The sequence below is a fragment of the Helianthus annuus genome, chromosome 9, assembly GCF_002127325.2.
Source record: "Helianthus annuus cultivar XRQ/B chromosome 9, HanXRQr2.0-SUNRISE, whole genome shotgun sequence".
Lineage (NCBI taxonomy): Eukaryota > Viridiplantae > Streptophyta > Magnoliopsida > Asterales > Asteraceae > Helianthus > Helianthus annuus.
In genome coordinates, this window is record NC_035441.2 from 134,216,188 (window position 1) to 134,221,523 (window position 5,336).

The window sequence follows — 5,336 nt, forward strand, 5'->3', positions numbered from 1 at the left end:
ACATCTTCTGTGACACCCGGCTTTTCAGGCCGTACCGTACAATTGTAATATGTGTTGTGAATAGGTAACAGGGCTATAATTGACAGGTTATGATGTTTATATGTGAAATTTAATGTGTTGGTAAAATTAAACTTTGATAAAAATTATGTTGGCAACGGCAAGATAAACACTTATCGCGTAACGGTTAAAATGCGAAACGAACGTCAGTGACCACCCGATTAGTGTTAAAATCCTAAAAATAGTCTGTTATGATTAGAATAAATATTTTCATCATATTCGTGAGGAAAAATAAATTAAAACACTAAGAAACTCTATTTTTCGAGTTTAAGCGCGTACCGCGCGATGCAGCGCGTATACCGACAAAATACTTTCAACACAGCCCGTCAAGGCAACTGAAAATCATTTTAGCAATAATTTGATAAGTTTATTCTTATAGAATGACAAAAATAAATAAAAACGCTTAAATTCCTATTTTTGCGATTTTAAACGCGTACCGCGCAGCACAGCGCGCATACTGCCAAATACCGACAACATAGCCAGTCCAGGCAAATAAAATATTATCCCATAATATTTTGGCAAGTTTATTTTTATAGAGCACTAAAAATAATTTAAAACGCACTAAAACGGGTTTAAAGCGCTAGATAAAATACCCGGTATCCAGTAAAATACCTGTTTTATATCTAATTTACATATGAATACATATATATATATATATATATATATATATATATATATATATAAGATTTATGTGATGTGGGTGTGTGTAAGGGACAAGGTGGCGGCCTAAGAGCCCACCTTTTTCTCTTGAATGCCAAGTGTCTACTCTTGGTAACATAAGTTATGATTAAACCTTCACAAACACACCAAATCCTTTCAAAACCCAAGATATGATTTCAAAATTTACTCTCTCTCTCTCTCTCTCTCTCTCTCTTGAGCATACCTACGGCCAAACACCCTCTACATCACAACCGTTTTCATTTTCAAACAAAATCTTGAAGATTCATATCCCTTTCATGGTGATTTCAAGCTAAAATGGGTGTTTAGAAGTGATTTCAAGGCATTTCAAACAACAATCAAGACCCACATCACCAATCCTCACCAAAAATCATTCAAGAACTTGAAGGTATAAATTTACTTTAAAAAATTTGTTTTGATTCTTGATATTCTTGATAGAGATGGAAGTTTCTCTTGATCTTGAGTTTAAATCACAAACTTGAAACGTTAAACAAATGAGTTTTATTTGGAATGAAACAAAATGGATGTGTATATATATATATATGTATGTATGGCCATGTGTGTGTATATGTAAGTGTTTGTATTTTTGATTTTTGTTGAAAGATTCTTGAGTTACATGATTACTTGAAAAGTAGGATGCATGTAAGAATCTAAGTGTGTCATATAAGAATGTTCTAAAGATGATTTAAGATTTGAAAAGTGACATGATGAAAAGTGAAATTTTGGTGGTTTATGTGTGTATATATATTTCGTATATGTATGTATGTATGTATATATGTATGTATGTATGTATGTATGTATGTATGTATGTATGTATGTATGTATGTATGTATGTATGTATGTATGTATGTATGTATGTATGTATGTATGTATGTATGTATGTATGTATGTATGTATGTATGCATGCATATAAAAGTTTGTCATATGTTCTTAAATATGAAGGATATTAGCATTTATGTATGAATGATTGGATGATGATGATGTGTGTGTTATGTTTTGTAAGAACATGATATTAATGTGTCTTGATGTATTATTAGATCATAAATAATGTTGATGATGTTGTACGAGTGCATTAGATGCACATATGTGGACATGCATGTTAATATGAAAGCATGAAATGATCAATTGAGCATGATTTGATAAAAATTAATTTTGATCAGATTATAAACCTTAAAATAAAGTTATTTTGAAGTGTTTTAATGATATATAACTTTGTCATAATGTTTGTGTAGGATCGTTTTCAGACCCGAACGAGTCGATCAGAAGAGTTTATCTCAGTTTCAGAGGCGGAAACTAAGAAACTGAGTTCAATTCAGCAAGGAATACACTTTAAATTGTCGATTGTATAGATTGAATGACTTTTACAGTAATTCGACACTTCGGCAGCACTTCGTTGCAAACCGGAAGACTACTTTGTGATTTCGCTCGAGGCTGCCTATTTATAGGCTTTTGATTCCGCTTGAACATGCCATGACATTTCAAGCGGAATAACATCAACAACAACTCAAGCGAAATCAGCACTTAACCTTCGAGCGTAATCAGTATATATGTGATTTCGCTTGAAACTGACCTAGGTCATTTCAAGCGGAATCTCTATTAAACTCACTATCTTGTTTTTCGTGCCCTGATCTAACTAGAACAGTACAAGACTCGATACAAGACGAACACGACAAACGGATGCACCAACAAAATCCCCTTCGGATGTTGACGGAGTCTTCAGTGTCGAGTCTTCGCATCTTCAGTCTTTATCTGCCTTTGGGCTTCTCTTTGAAGTATCTGACGCTGTAAGCATCCTCAATCTCTATCTTCTCTTCTCGTTCAATCTTCCCTCGGATGATGACGTCTTTTCTATTCATCAGCACCAACATACACTCCCCCTCAAATGTTGAATCTTTAATCTCATCAGTTCAGAATCCGTTCCAAGATCGTGACCTGGCTCTCCTCCAGCTCAGGTTATCTGCACAATCTCTACCTCAAACATAAATTTTCTAATATAAACCTTTAACTCACTTAGACACCACTTGTAGAAATCATAAAATGATCTAACATTTAGTCTCTGATGAACCACTTGTAGGAATATAGTTTTTACCATTTGCAAAAAAAACATTTTCTCTACAAAAATTTCTGATGACCACTTGAAAGATTTAAACTCTTAAAACACACTCTCCCAAACCAACTGTCGTCATGTTTAGCACTTGGAATTTTGAAAGTCAGCTCTTCAACACCAGTTATTGAAAATCTATTTGAAATTTTTCAAAATTTATGCTAAAACACACACAAAATCTTTTTGGGATTTTTTACTATACAGAATGCAGTAAAGAAATATTTACAAACATATTTTTGTGAGTTTGTGTAAGAGGATCATATCAGTTTTTGAGACGAATCACCAATACCGTTAAGCTTGATTTCCTTTTAAGTTCTAAACAATTCACCTAGATTGTCAGTATACTTGTCCACTTAAATTTTCACACAAATTTCAACTGTTCCGAGATACGATATTAATGTTTTAAGCACTTAAACTTATTTGCGTGTCCCACTACTTAAATATACTCCTGTATCCAGATCCCATATTCAGTCTTACAGGTGAGTATACCACAGATGATATCTGTAAAGGGGTTAGATGCGAAACCGTGAGAGCTCAGGTCAGAACTTCCGTTCAGCAGAGAGATGACGGTTCGACTTTAGGTGTGTCCCCTTTAGAGGATCTTTTCTTCAACAGCAATGATTATCAATTTTATTGTTTCATCAATTTGCTGAGGGTTGTGCTATGTTTCAAGCATTTGCAGAAAGTATTATACGGGGACTAGGTCAAAATTTCTATTCAGCAGAAGTCCCGGGATAATACCACAGATATCACTGAGTATAAAGACCTAGTATCTCAGAAAGAGGGACCTTTCAAACAAGATTTCGGGGGTTACCCATATATCCAAGACATGTTACCCACGAGATAAGCAAGTTTGAAATTTTAGGTTTATATCTCGTCACAATCTATTAAATGTGTAAAAACCTACTGGCATATCCGCAGTGAGATTGTTTATCACATGATTGACTTATATTTCTTTAGCATGTTGTGATAGTCCACTGATGAACTATCATTTCGTCTTTTATACACCAAAACTCATTTTGATTTTATCATGTTTTTGTCTTTTTCAAATTTTCTAATGTTTTTGGATTTTCTGAAATTTTTACTCCCCCTAAAATGCAAACACATTTTTAAAAAAATTTGAAAACAAACTGTACAGAAATTGACAACTGTTGTTTCAAGCTTCAATTCGCCACCCACTTAGCATAAACAATCAGAACTCCCCCTTTCAACAAACTATTTTCTCATTATGATTTCAAAAACACTTAAGTTTGTTTTAATCAAAATGATTTTCTGGAAAATAAGTTTGGTTTTACTACTTGTAGGAACGCGGATGTGGTTCATCATATTGTCTTTCAACCACTTGTGTTATGATATCATCAAGTTCAAATTAATGACCTTGACTAATCATTTCAACAGAACAAACCTCAGTACCACTTGTATGTAAACACAAACAAATACAAAAATGATGCCGATTCATGATCCACGATTACCAACTTGGGATCTCCGGCAAGTCAGGTTTTTCTATTCAAAGAATATATCCACCCAAGCCTGACCAGCCTTGGGTGTTATCGAGCTACCAACACTCGGTTTCCTACCTCCCATCTTTTTCTCATAGAACTCTTTAACCCCTTTGACTTTTCGGTCAATCATTTTACCAAAGATATGTTTTACTCTGGGGTGAAATGCCTTTTTAACATCAAAAACCTGCTTATCAGAATAAAATTGGTTAGAAATTTCAACTTTTCCTCTTCTTAAAATTTTCAGCCCGAAGTAGTGGAAAATTCTCATCATCCACAATCGAAACTGATTTTTCACCATTTTCTGCAACCTGTGGCTCCTCTGATTTTGTGGAATCAGATTCATCGCCAGAAGATAGCTCCTCTGATTTTGACCTATCAGAATCATCGCTAGAACTATCAACAGACTTCTTAACAACCCATTTTTGGTTGTCAGATTTAGCTCTCTTTTTGTAAAACTTGTTTGAACATTCACCAATTTCAAATTTTGAATTTATGAATAATTTTGTTCTATCAATTGGTGGTTCAAACTCAACCACTTTCTCTTTGAGTTTAGAAACTCCCTGTTTGGTTTGAATTGCTTGCAAACAGTTCACCGCAAGATATCCAATTCTACCACATTTGAAACAGGTTCGAGTTTTCTTTCTCTGACCAGCATTCTTCATCTCTTCTTGCTTCTTTGCAAGGAACTCTCTGTTTGATTGTCTCCAAAATGCTTTCTTTTCTTCTTCTTCTTCTTCTGATGTACCTGAAACAAATGTCATTTTTGATTTAAAATCACGAACATATTTTTCATTTTTCTGTTTTTCTGTTGGTGTAAATCCAAGGCCTTTCTTTTTGAAATTACCGTTATGGTTTGGTTTCTTTTGAAAACCAGAACCAGAACTGTAACCCTTTTTCTTGTTTAATCTTTGCTGAACTCTTAAGGTGTATTTTTTAGGTTTATCAGTAAGATTTAAATCTTTTATTTCAGAAATATTGATTTCTGTTAGTTTGAA